Source organism: Tasmannia lanceolata, unplaced genomic scaffold, assembly GCF_043159265.1.
Source record: "Tasmannia lanceolata isolate RefF3 unplaced genomic scaffold, GAP_Taslan_0.1 ptg000013l, whole genome shotgun sequence".
NCBI lineage: Eukaryota > Viridiplantae > Streptophyta > Magnoliopsida > Canellales > Winteraceae > Tasmannia > Tasmannia lanceolata.
In genome coordinates this window covers 25,815,822-25,830,287 of record NW_027518690.1, presented here as the reverse complement: position 1 = coordinate 25,830,287, position 14,466 = coordinate 25,815,822, and the positions used below count along the sequence as shown (strand labels likewise).

At 38.7% G+C, this 14,466-nt stretch overlaps 1 pseudogene across 1 annotated transcript; it reads right to left on the bottom strand.

Moving 5' to 3' along the window:
* Window positions 1-337: 337 nt before the first annotated feature.
* LOC143891376 (putative inactive purple acid phosphatase 2) lies at window positions 338-5,079 on the bottom strand (annotated as a pseudogene). Its single transcript, XR_013255299.1, has 2 exons — window positions 4,911-5,079; window positions 338-2,820 (listed from the first exon to the last, which is right to left on the bottom strand). The product of XR_013255299.1 is annotated as a putative inactive purple acid phosphatase 2 (transcript).
* Between the last annotated feature and the right edge of the window lie 9,387 nt (window positions 5,080-14,466).

Genomic DNA, 14,466 nt, shown 5'->3' with positions numbered 1-14,466 from the left:
TACCAAGAAGGGTTAAAGAACAAGGCCTAAGACGATGCTCATCTTTCCAATCGGACTCTTATTGGCCGTTGACAGCTTGTAAAAGTGTGAGATAAAGGAGGCAGTGCCAATATCAGAACAGGATTCTAGACATAAGCGCCCATTTCTAACATAGAAATATGCAGATACTCCATTTTATAAATGAAAGAGACCCATAATATATCAAGGTGGGGAGAACTAAGTGTGTCCAAAAGCATATCATGGGGTCCCATCCCCCTTCCACCAACGAGAGTACACAAATCACAACAAATCCAATTTTCTGAAATAAAGCCACATATACACACAAATATACGTATATTTAGTATTTACAAAGCTCCTAGAGAGAGATCAAGCCCCAGCCACACAGCCAAGTTCAATCCAAGCTTTACCCAGATGATTAAAACTTCTGTATAGGACTAAGAAGCTTTTTTTTTTTTTTTTTTTGAAAGGTAACCAAACTTTATTAATAAGAAGATATGTACAAAAACAGGGGACAAGAGGTCCCCCCAAAAAAGAAATTACATCTCCACAAAAGAAAGGATCCAAGCTTCAGGGAGATTAACACCCTCCTTGGCTAAAGAATCTGCCACGTCGTTAGCCGATCTCCGCCTATGCTCGAAACAGGGTTTGATCTCCCTGATGAGGTCGCGACTCTCATCGAGCACACTCTGCAGATGCCAAGGTCCTGATTTGCGCCAAGTAGCCCACGCAATTGCATTGCTTGAGTCACCTTCGATGATAATAGGCCTCAGAAAATTTTGGACAAGCCATTTAAGGCCAAACAAGAGAGCCCTAGCCTCCGCTTCGTTTGCATTGCAAATGCCACACGGACCAGAATAGGACATGACATTGTTGCCAGAGGCCTTTCAGATGATTCCTCCAATACCTGCTCTTCCCGGGTTCCCAAACGAACTGCCATCAAAATTCAACCCATCTAGGTAAGATACAATTGACTCTCCTTCTTTCGGTTGCAACCGTACCCCAATGGCGCAGGGTCATCTCCACAGTGTATGGGATACCAGCTTTAGCGCGGCACCAAGAAATTAATGAGATACGGATGTCCAGGAGTAAATGCATCAGAGATTTGCGCTTATTCTGGAAAATACGACGATTGCGTTCAGCCCATAGGTGCCTGATAACTGAGAAAGGAAACGCCCTCCACATAGATTGACCCATACACCCGTTAAAAGCGCCTTTCCAGTTTAATAATATCTCAGAGATGTTTTCCTGCAAAACCCATTCAAAACCGAACGCCTTAAACATAGCCATCCAAATCCGATGCGCAAATGAACATGTGACGAATAGATGGTCAATGATTCCTCGGAAGAATAGCACATCACACACCAGCTAGCAAGATGCATTCCTCGGCGTTTGAGTCGATCACAGGTGTTAATACACCTATGCCCCACCGTCCAGGCAAAGGCTGAGACTCGAGGCGGGGGAATTTTATACCAAATACGTGATTGGGGAGATGCCGGCTCAGCAACTCCATTCAATTGACGAAAAAAGGAGCAAACAGAGAAACCCCCTTGAGAATTTCCACATGCTGAGTTAAATCAATTTGCATTAAGATCACTGACCAGACATCAGTTGCAGACTTATGCTTCGTCGATCTTCACCAGAATCCAATTCTTCCTCGAAGCAGCTTCTCTCCTGGAATGTGATATGAAGCCATGAACATAACCCAAAAAGGCTCCAAGCAACAAAACACTCCCTCCTTCAACATACCATGAGAATCCAAAAGCCTTGCCCCCTCCGAGGTAGGCCAGAAGGGATCTCCACCATGTCATGGACTTTGCCATCATGATTTCCTATATAGGTAAGCGTTAGCTTCTCTCGAGTTGCGACTATCCTAGTGTATCCAAACTCGCCCCCACTGTACATCAACCAATTGGGTTGGGGGTAGATTGGATCTGTTGGGTGATCGGGCCTCGGTTGCCAGATGGGTTGAAAGTCTTATCCCGCCATCCCAATCACAATGTGAACAGGTAGGCCCACGCCCATGTCCCCACAAGTGAAGTTGCTTACAGGGCAGAATCTCTCATACCTATGGACATGTCCCCACAGTGCAAGGGTCACCTTGTTCTTCACCAACAGAGGATCCAAGTGCTCAAGCATCTTCCCTCTCAATGGGGTATCCCAGATCTCATTGCTTGTCGTGTACATAGGACGGTGCCCTTGGACGACAACAAATGGGGTCTTCTTCCTATTGACACTCTCCAAATCATGCTTGAGAAAATTATACTGGTCACTTCCTATAAGGAAATTAGTTTCAGTCGATAAGTACACGAAATGGACGACCCCTGCATCGAACGAGTAGTAAAGGTTCCGGGTGTCGGGAGCCCCAGTTCCAGTTGGTAAAGATGAGTTTCCGGGCATGTTAAGTTTGAGACTATAAGGGACCCCACATTCCCCACCTCCATCTGTACAGTACGCAGCCCACGATGGTTTCCATGGCTGTGAAGGCCAGTCATATTCGTGATTGCCTATGCATACGTGGTATGGGACCTTGGAAGCGAGAGGTTCAATCTGAGTGAAGAAGGCGTCCCACAGCCATGAAAAGCCTCTTGCATAACTGATATCGCCGATGTGTGAAATAAAGGCGGGCTTATTACCAAGGGCTTCGATGTCACGGAGAATCCACTTCACTGTAGATATGCTTTCTTCTTGGGTATGGATAAAGGTCGCATATGGCACTGAAGTGCCCATATCTCCAAATAGAAATGCAACTGTCTCATCAGAGTCACTGTCCCGAGAAACAAAGCTATGAGTCGCACTCCAACCTCCTGCATTGCTACCAACCTGACAATACAAAAATGGAGAATATATAGTATTATGAAGTTAGGCCTTTTTTATGCTAATTACAAATATAAATGCAAATGAACAGGCTGTTTTTTAATCTTTAGATTACAGAAACCCGAATATAAGAATTGAAGGTGTGACGCATCAAACAAAAGAAGGATGCATAATATGATAAATTAACAAAGGTTGAATTTGGATATGGAAAAACAGATTTCTCTCATTCATAAGAACAGCATGATTAAATAGAGAAGCGATAACCTGGTTCTATTATGATAAAACCATTTAAACTAGTCTCAATGCAGCAGTATGAATGAAATAATATAACTTAAGACCGGCATTCTAAATCACAGACATGAGTGTGCCTTTACCCTGTCATAGATGAGGTTTACAAATCAAAACAAAAACAGATCAGAGTATTAAGGTACTTCCCGTATCCATTTTAGACTAAGGTAGCAAAGCCAAGATGAGTAGCAATGAGAATTCGAAAACCAAGGGTAAAATTGAGAAAAAAATCCCACGACAACAGCAAAACACTAGGAAGAATATACACATGAACACCCATATATACAAATGCAACACAAGTATGTGCACACAAATGACCAGCCAATTGCATACACATACTCTGCTGGTACAATGTCAAAAATTAGAGATAGAGCTAGGCAAGCAGCCTGCCAGTGAACTACGGATGAAGGCCCAACAGCATTGGATTTTGATTTTTAAAATTGTAGTGAACTAAAAGCAGGGAAGCTTACTCATAACCAAAAAGTAGCCACTTGTCTTGTCCGAAGGCAAGGCAAGAAGGGTGGCTGGTTTAACTATGGGTCTTGTCTGAAAGGAAAAACAAGGGAATAGATTGTCACAGGAAATACTACGTGGCTTGGTGGTAAGTTATAAGCCTCATTAACTTACTTAATATCAAGCTTGGGAGCAAATGACAAGAAGATGAATTGTGAGAAATGTTTGGGGAGCTTAGCAGTAAATATGAATCGCTAAAGGGTTCTCCGCATAGAAAAGATTTATAACAGTTAAGAATGTTTGTATATAAATTTAAAAGAAAAAAAGGATATACTGGTGATTCAAATTAAGTGACAACAGATGATAGGAAAGGTAACTTGCAATCCTATAATATGAACGGTCAACTTTTATGGAGAAAATCTCTCTATCAGAATTTACAGCAATAAAAAAGAAAACTGAAAAAAGACAGATCCAGAAACCTAAAGAGTAACTTTTAAAAAGTTATAGTATTTTGGATTTATTTTTCAGTTGCACTTTAGTAGTTGATGCCAACAATAGTGATAATTTGCGGGTTCTAGTTTGCATGACTATAAAACAGAAAAGTAATACATGTTGTTGTATGCCCATGCATGATAAATATATTGAGACATCCGAGTAGGTCAAAGGAGTAAGATTAAAGATGGTGTAACGAAGAGGAATTAAAAAATGCACAAGACTGGTCAGTCAAAGAAATAAGTAATACTTCATGAAATGAGCCCTTGACAGCTTGCTGGATCTTTGGAGCTAACTTTGAAAATCATTGGCAAGTGGTGAGTGATAACTAACTGAAATGTCCGGCTTGGTCAACTTTGGTGCCTGAGATTAATTCTTTCTAATCCAAAGACATGAAACCTACTTAAGGCGTGAGAAAGAGGGATATCCGACGCTATTATGAACCACTACCCACACAGAAAGCACTTTAAAAAAAAAAGACAAACAGCATCAACAAATCAAATAAAGACAATTAACTCCATCTGAAAAAAGTATTTTTTGAATGGCTAAGAGCAAACTATTATTCAAAACAAAGAGAAGGCCAGCGGGCGAGATTGTTGAGGCTACAAGAAAAGGAAATACATAAAACACGAGGAACTAACATCATGGCAGTAAAAAATCACAAAATCCCAACTCAGCCCTCCCGACCTAGCATGGGCCAACCTATCACCCTCTCCATTGGCTGATCTTTTAACATGAACCACCAATTCTCTCTTGAATCTCATCTATCAACTCAACGAATCTCCAAGCATGAGAATGACTTCCACACAACCACCAGATTACATTAAGGGAATCTCCCTCAACAGTCAGAGAACTAAGAATACCTTCATCCACTATTCTGGTAGCTTATACGACTGATCTTAATCCAGCTTCATTGGAGTTTGTAATCCCGATTGGCTCAGAGAAAGCCCACCTTTTCGACCCCCTGTCGTCCGTTTGAAACCCATTTCAAAAAGTAAAGGCTTTTTTTTACAAACAAATCCCTAATTTGAAGAAGAGGGATGCTAGATACACAGGCGCCCTTGCATAATTAAGAGGAAAGGGCGACTTCATTGGTCCACCTCATTTTAACGCAACTGGGATTACATAACAGCCGGTTATTTTTTTTCCCTTTAAGCGAGCATTAGAGCATTAATTACAGGATTCTAAGCTTATCGTTTTAGGAACCTCCCATTTAATTCATAACTCTCTCTTCAGATTTAGAGTAAAAAACTTGAAAAAACAGATGGAGAGCAACGGGTAGACGCAATCTCCTGGCAATATAATGTCGTGCCCCACTACAGCATAGTGGGTCACACCTTTCCAAACATCGACTTAATTGGCCTTGCTTTCTACCTCCTATGGCCTCAAAATGAACGGTCAAAACTACATGTTCACATTCAACAACAGTACACATTAGTGGATGTTATAAATGCATGATTTTGGGTCAGGAGGTCCAAAGCAAGGGCAATCAAATGAATGGTTGAGATCAATCAAAGGCAGATCAATCAATTGTGTTTAATTTTGCAAGGAATAATCAGTGTTGGCAGCAAAATCAGTTCTCAAAATCGAAAATAAAATGGGCAAAGTGATCCCGAAATGCCTTGCGTGTTTATCCGAGGATTAGTAATCCTCTAATGCCTTGGATTTTTACATAACATGTTTTCCTTTTAGATTTTCTCATACGATGTATTTACAAGCAGTCCATTTGTTCAGAAGATTGAAATTTTAGAAAATTAGCAGTCAAGTCATTAAACTTTGAGATTAAACAATAAAATTATGGACAAAATGTGACCCGGCAACCATTTACTTCTTCAATGGAGTAGGGTTTTAGTAAGTTGTGAATTCATGCATGTATTGTAATCGGAAAAGGAGAGAAGCTGACGAGGTTAAAAGACCTCAATTCACAGCTGTTTTATATTTTCTTGGTGGCTTAACCAATTGGGGAGAGAGAGAGAATTAAATGGGAGGTTACTAAAATGATGAGCTAGATTTTAATGGTATGGTTAAAATGCAATTAGAATCCCGTAATTAATGCTCGCTTAAAGAGAAACTATAACCTGCGGAACTTGTAATGCCGATTGCGTTAAAATGATGTGGACCAATGAAGTCGCCCTTTCCTCTTTATTATGCAAGGGCGCCTGTGTATCTAGCATCCCTCTTTGAAGAATATTTCCCAATTAGTCATTATGAAATGGACAAAAAGTTCGACCTTCTGAAAAATATTTCCAGAATGTCTATAAATAGAGCCCACTAACCCAATGACACGAAGGAGGCTTAAGGCGTGAGAGAGAGATCCCACGCTATTACAAATCCTAAGCACACACAAAAAAACTTAAATAAAAAAGAAAAGAAAATAGACAAACAGCATAAACAAATTAAACGAAGACAGCTAACTCCCTTTCGAAACTTAGGATTTTTTTTACCAAAAATATTCCTCAATTAGTCATTATGAAATGGACAGAAAGTTCAAGCTTTTGAAAAATAATTCCAAATTGCTCATAAACACTAAACCTTACCATTGTTGATCAAAATGCCTTCCATTGACATCTAAAATTGTGATATTTTCCCCTAAGATTTCTAGTCATAATGCTACTTATATTTAAAAAAATTCATATGAAAAAAAAAAAAATTTCATGGGAAAAAAGCATGCTTTTAGAGTTACACAAAGGACATTTTGTACAAAAAAAAAAAAAAAAACATAATTTCTAATGGTAACATAGTTAGATTTTAGTGGCTTTTTTTTAATGTTGAACGTTACGGCAAAATCATGATTCTTTGTGACATTGAAAAATGTTTTACAGGATAGGATTTATAGTACCAAAACCAAGGGCCACTTACCATTCAAATGAAAAAGACTAAGGACCTCTTTTAGGGGTGTAAACGAGCCGAGCCGACGGCTCGTTAAGCTCAAAAGCTCGGCTCGGGCTCAAACCAAGCTCGGCTCAGCTTGGCTCGGTCAGGCTCGCGAGCTTTATCGAGCTCGAATTATATTAATTTCACACCCCTCATCTTCCCTGGATAGCCCTATCTAGTGTTTTTTTACTACTCTTTTTACACTACGGGAGGTGGTCCAAGTAACAAATGGGGTTCCAAAAAAGAAGTGACATATTTTGCCTCCCCCTTTCACTCCCTAGACAACCCTTTTAGTGTATATATTAATATATAATATATATATTTAAATATATTAAATTCTTAACGAGCCTTAACAAGCCGAGCCGAGCCGAGCCTGGCCAACCGGCTCGGCTCGGCTCGTTAAGGATTCAAGCCGAGCTTTTTTCGAGCCGAGCTCGAGCGAGCTTCCGAGCCCGAGCCAAAATTGACACCCTTAACCTCTTTGGATGCCACCAAAATAGCTCTTTATTTGCAAATAAGATTATTTTAATTTAAACTTATTAGCAAATAGGACATTAAGGCATCTTTGGAAGCCAGTAAGTATTTTATTTCTAATGCATATTATAAGCATTATTTGTGAATGATCACATACAACCTCACAACCCTTCGCATGTAAGATTATATGAAAAATTGGAAATAATTTTAACACAAATTAATCCCAAACTATGAGACACAAGTAATGACTGAATATACACCCAATTCAAGAAATGAACAGGTTAACCCGAAGCACAACGACAAGCAACTTCTTTTTTATTCGAGGGAAGTTCAGAGGGAAGTTCTTATCAACGCCCGACCAGATTTTTCGGCACTTCAGATTTCAGACATTCTAGCCATGTGTTGTGAAGAGTTGTGTAATGGCTATTATGACATGAAATTCCTTTATACAACACAACATCTCAAAGCAACACATTAGTCCATAATTGCTAATCAATTTATGTTTCCTAGCATCAAAACAAGAGGTAAGGTGAATGATTAGACCCATGGAAACCCTTGGGCTTACACTCTTTCCCTTTTTTATGATTGCAAACAAATTGATTAGGGAGGAAGGAGATATCAAGATAATAAGACATTAAACATGAATATGATATAAACAATAGAGTAATACTCCCCTTTACTATATGCACAAGTATAATATATGAATGTAAAGCATGAGGTGCATATAACCATGGACTATCTAATCAATTCTCAAAACTCTCCCCCTTTTGACAACATAAAAAAAGAAGGAATACAACTTGTAAGAGTGCAAGTGGGCTGTCAAGGTGATTAATAGCTTGTCTAAGCTATGTGCCTAGTATATGATATATCATTCAAGCTTATATGATGCTTATCAAGGAGAAATTAAAGTAAAGTGTATGATAAGACATCATTCATTTTTTTTATCTAATGATTTGCTAGTTAAGCACAACTATAGGGGCAATAAACCATGTGAGAAATTACATTGGTCTATATAATCATGACTATATAACCATTTGGCTCTCTCCTTATGAATTTGTCAGTGGCCCTAGGTGAAACCTATGTAATATGGCATAACAGGGTGATGTGATTAAAAATAATGAATGATTTCAACACTTGGGTAACATTTCCATCCTTGAAGCAGACAAGTCTCGTCCTGAGCATGAGCATGAATATGCTCAGATCTATAACATAATTGTTTAAGTTCACAAGTTGCTTCATATAGGGGTTTACTTAGCAAAATGCAGACAAGTCACTTCCAGAGCATGAATATGCTCTGAACTATAATATAACTTTTGAGTTTAAGTTGCTTGCCATTTAAAAGTTTGCACATATGAAAGTGAATGCTCCCCCTAACTATGTTCATCTAATCTAAACGTAAAAAATCTAAGCACGTAGGCCCCATGATTTGAACGTAATCACTTTTAAACCACTCAATAGTTGCTCCATTCACAATTTGATAATCACAATTTGAATGTGAATGGATGATTATTAGACAAGACACGATAATAAAGAATAGAGCACAGTCTAAGAAACACATGGATACAGGAACATGACAAACAATAGAAGTGTACATCCATGGCAAAAAGAAAGATCATGTATATATAGATAGGGCAAAATGAGGCTCCATATACATGCATAGAGAATGGAAGAGACACCCTCTTCTCATCCTGTCAAATAATCATCAGAGATACATAAATGGGTGTGAAAAACAAGGACTCATCACCAAGGAGCAACTGAACTACTAGATACTCTGAAGATGATATAAAAAAGAAAACATAAAAGCCCCTTTGGGCAACTATCCTGTACATCCATAATTATGCCATACATGGCATATCCATCCACTTATAAAAGCAACCAAAAGCCCCTACTGGGGACCATCAACATCCATCAACAGAGAGTATAAAGCCCATACTAGACATCCAAAACAAAATATCCACAAGCCCATCCAGTGTAACATCCACAGTAGTCATAAAACCCATACTGGGCATATCCATCCAAGCATAAAGCTGACATCGGGCATGAACAGGATCCATGAAGACAAGAAAATATAAACATAGTCCCAAATCCCAAACTGGACAAGAGAAGAAATCACAAAGATGTAATCAACTGCAACTGCTACCGAGAAGGTGCTGGTCATCTATCTGTCTTGAGGAGGGCCCTCATCACGAGGTGGAGTTCTGGTATAGTATCTAGTGGTCTGACTCCTCTGATAAGCTCGCATCATCTCAGCATGCTGCTGTGCTTGAACTCGTAGCATCTCAGCATGTTCATCTGCTCGAGTTTGCCCTTGGGCAACTAGAAGCTCCATCATCTGAGTATGATCAATGGCTCTCTGACTCTCAGCAGTCGTGAATCCAGTAGAGAGGGTATCGAGTCCAGTGGAGAGGGTGTCGACTCTAGTGGTGAGATTTTCTAATCCAGTCCTCATGTTTCTAACATCTCTGACAAGCTCCTCATATGAGCCAGTGGTAGGACCATGGCGCTGCTGCTCATGAGATCGAGTCTGCTCCTGCGTCCTGGCCACTTCCTCAGCTTCTGTCATGGCCTCATCAATCTCATCTGGTGTGACCCCACTAGGACCATCTCCACGGGGTATAGGGATTGTCATAAGAGTAAGGGTGGTGTGGTTGAGTACAAGATAAGGGTTTTCAGAGAATGCATTTGCCAGGTTGATCTTATTACGTTTTAGGAGCTTAGTAATTTGGATCCCATAAGGAATACCACCTTGTCCTCTCTTGACCGCCTCATCCATATAACCCATCATAATGAAACCTAGGTTTAGCTTGATCTTGACTGCCCTGGGAGTGATGTTGTAGGCTACAATCTTGTGAATGACTTGGGCTGTATAATTCATTAGACTCACATTGATGCTAAGTTTGTCTTGAGGAGGAGGGATGGTTTCTAAGGTTTTATAAACATCCATCCTTAAAAAGTGTTTTTCTATCTCATCCTTTTTTCAAAAGAAAATCCTTCTCCCTTCATTCGGTACATCAAGGCAAGCACAAAAATTCTTCAAATTTAACCCAAATTTGTCTCCTTGAAGGTGGGGGTTCATTATTATTCCTCCATGAGAAATATCCAAATTGGCATAAAAATACCTAACCATCTCAGGATAAACCACGGCGCTATAAATGAGAAAGAAAGACAAACTTTGGAATTAAAAAAGTGGTAAAAGATCGAATCTATCAAAATCTTGAAAGATGACTTTTCTTCCAGAGATGACTATTCGATTCACGAATGCCTTGTAACGATCCTTGGCCTGCTTGTTGAAGAAGTATTCGATGGGGAACACCTCCTCCTCCGGTTCATTTGTAGCCCGTTTTCCCTTTTGCGTGGTGGTTTTTCTTGAAGTCAACATTTTCAGAAATAGGGTTTTGAGAGAAAGTGGAGGAATAAAGAAGAAACGTGAGATTATGATGAAGGGTGATGGTGTGGGACCCGATCCCGCGAGAGGGGTGGGGCGCGAGCCGCCACGATCTCTCTTGGTCTCTCGTACCCACGCGATTGGCGTGTGCATTTTTATTATTGATTTTAATTCATCTTTTATGTGAACTTGGGATCACTAAGGCAATCCGAATTCCACACAAAAGAGAGTGACAGAGTCGCCACCTAGATGTGGGATCTAGGACCCATAATTAACCAGAAATCTAGACTCGTTACCTGGTTACAAGAATGGAAGGTATGGGGAGTTATCCACCACATGCACCATTCCTGCCCGATAATCGGTCTCCAATTCCAGAAGTTAACTCTTTTAAATTTATTTTAAATGGCTCATTCAACTCTTTGTTAATGTGCGAACTATGTGACATGCATCCTATGATCTAATTTCAATGTAGATCCTAAATGTGTATCTTGACTTCTTAATTTGTTTGAATTCAATCTAAGTGAATGTTCTCCTAAAATTCTAATTTCATGGAAAATCCTAAGTGATTTAATTAAGAATTTACAAGAAAATTAATATACAAAACCCCACAATTTGTTGTGGAGCCGACTCGTGATTGGTATGCCATCAAGCATCCAACCTGCCTACGTACCCAACCCTCACTGGGATCAGAGTTGACGTAGTTCGGTGCACCTAAGCTAAGCTACTTATGCCTAACTCAACTAAGACACCGATCTAGACGGGATTGACTGTTTCAACAGTTTTAAAAGAAGTTATTTTAATTCAGTTGAGAATTTTACTATCCTAGGATTTCATCTAAGATGCTACATGATTCTTATCTAAATGCAAGTTGTTCCTTAGACTAATGCAGGTTAGCCTACATCCTAGTTTACTAGGCTTGTCCTAGGGAAAGATTGGGTGACTAGTGTAACTAAACCTATGGCACGGTTGCTATTCATAGCAAGCGTCGGTGATGAGGCTGGACTCCTAACTCTAGGACTCCCTAAAACCTAAGACTCCTTAAAACCTAGGACACGACCTGACACCAGTGTTCCTAAATTGGGCTCTAATGGTTCTTATGACGGAAACCGTAATCCAACGGTTCCGAAAGACACAAGACAAATCGATTTAAGTTCTCGAGGTTAATGAATTTCAGATTTCAAGGATTTTCAGTTTCTGGACATTTAAGGAATACCAATGGTTCTAGGGTTCACCAATTTCGGCCCATAATAGCATCCAAGGAAGGGAATTGTGCGCTCTTTCCTTGTGCAATTTAATACTTAGGTTATAACATCTTATTGCCTGTCATATCTCAGGATTTCCGTGGACAGTAACCTCGGAGCCAACAACATGCTATAGCTTAAATATTCAAATTGTCAAAGATCGGTTGCAATTGGGATACAATTATGGATGCACTGGCCATTTTTCCAGGGGAGTCTAAAGATCCTAAAATTTCCGTTTCAATGGATTAAGGAGTGAACATGTGACATAATTTTAAGGTTCTTTAGAAGCTTTATGATGATTTTTAATTAATTTCAGTTTTTTTTAATGGATTTTATCAATTTTAAACCATATGAGTGATTTTACAAGTGAAATTGTTGCAAACGAATTCGAAATGATTTGAAATTTCCGCAGCAATAAGATGTGATAGAATGTAGCTTACTGGAAGAGTTTTGCAGATTTTTACATTAAGCTCATATTTAATTTTGATTTAACAATAATAAGACCAGATTGCAAAAATAACACAGAAACTACTAGAAATAGAAATTTAAATTCATTGAAATTTCTACAGTAATAAGATATAAGTAAACATAGCATGCTGTGAGATTTTCATAAATTTTAAAGACTATTCACTACCAATTTTGGATTTTTTAATTTTAAGACCAGATTATGAATTAATACTACATCCCTTATGAAACAAGATCCAAATCACTTGAAACTTTTACAGAAGCAAGAAATATGAAATATAAGATTACTGTAAAACTTTTGAGAATTTTAATGGGGATCTGATGTCAGTAAAAATTCTCACAAAATCTGATAATTTTCAAAGCAAGCATTAAATAATATACCAAACAAAATCCAAAAATCTTTAAAAATTCATAGAATAATGTATCAGATTGTATTATTTTTTCACGAAATTTCATTAATTTTGGAATATGTTTAGTATATATTTTATTTTTCTTCGTCAAAAAGATGTTTTTGAAGAGTTTTCTATTTTTAAAACACGATTTTCGAGAAAATTACGACTCCGGAAAATGTCCTTTAATCTTGTTCTGATATGATGAACACAAGAAAATTTTAAAATTCCAAAGAATAGATCATCCTGAGATGGCTATTTTTTCGAATTTCGTAATTTCTCAGCCATTATTTTAAATAAAATTCCGCTCTTCACTCAAATTCTAAAAAACCTTTGATCCAATGTCCGATCCGATCCGATAGTTATTTTAGTCTATTTAACTAGATCATTGCATTAAATTTCGGGACGAAACAGAATTGAAACACCCATGCAGATCATGATTTTAAGCACATACATTTAATATTCAATTAAATTCAAATAAATGGTAAAAAATCATGCAAAAATATAAAAAAATACCAAATCATCCTGAAAAAATTTGAGAATTGAGCACCTATCTGTGATTGAGATCCTCGCCGAATCCAAGAACCGAAAACTCCGAAAAATCCCGCCGACGCTCGATCCGATACTCTTCCTTCTCTTTCTTTCTTTTGCTTTTTTTTTCTTTGTTGTTTCCACTGTGAATGAGAAGATAGAGATAGGGAGGGAGATTATTCGAGAGAGAGAGAGAGAGAGAGAGAGAGAGAGAGAGAGAGATAGAAAGATTAATGGATAAGGTGAGAGTGAGATAAAGAGTATAAGAGAGGTAGAGAGAGGTAGAAAGGCTATTGTGTTTGATAGAAAAATGAGGTGGAGATAGAAAAACGATCCTCTGTTTCTGTTCTTTTTCTTTTTTTTAATCTTCTATATGTGAGTGGGTTGAAGAGGGTGAGATTAATGGAGAAATAGTGGGAGAGTGGGAATGAGAACAAAGGAACAGAACGAGAGGGGGAGGACAGAAGGTGAGTGAGAGTACGTGAAAAACAGAGTGAGAGAAGGAGAGGGAACCGTGGGGAGGGTGATATGTGCGAAAAAACAACACTCTGTTTTTTTTTCACCACATGCACGAGTGAGAGAGGGAGAGAGATGAGATGAAACCGAAATGAATAAAGCAATACGCAGAGAGGGAGACCGTGAAAGAAAAAAAAAATAGAAACAGAGTATGAGATACTCTGTTTTGCTTCTTTCGTTCTTTTTTTTTTTTTTTTTTTTGTTGTTGTTTTTCTTTGGCTGTTTTTTTTTCTTTCTTAATGGGCTATTCAAGGTTGAGTGTAGATGAGAGGTAGAGATATGCTGTAGGGAGAAGATATGGGGAAGATGGGCAGAAAAATGGAGGGAGGGGAATCCTGCGAGAGTGATAGATAGAGGGATGGAAAAAACCGAGAGAGAGAGTCTGTGAAAGGGATTGATAGAGCGTGAGATCCATAGAGGGATGAGAGTGAAGGAGAATTACCAGAGAAGGGAGAAAGAATTGCTCTTTTCTTTTCTTTTCTTTTTTGTCCGTGAGAAAGAAAACCACCCTCTGTCCCCAAACCGAGAGAGCCCTCGTCACTTC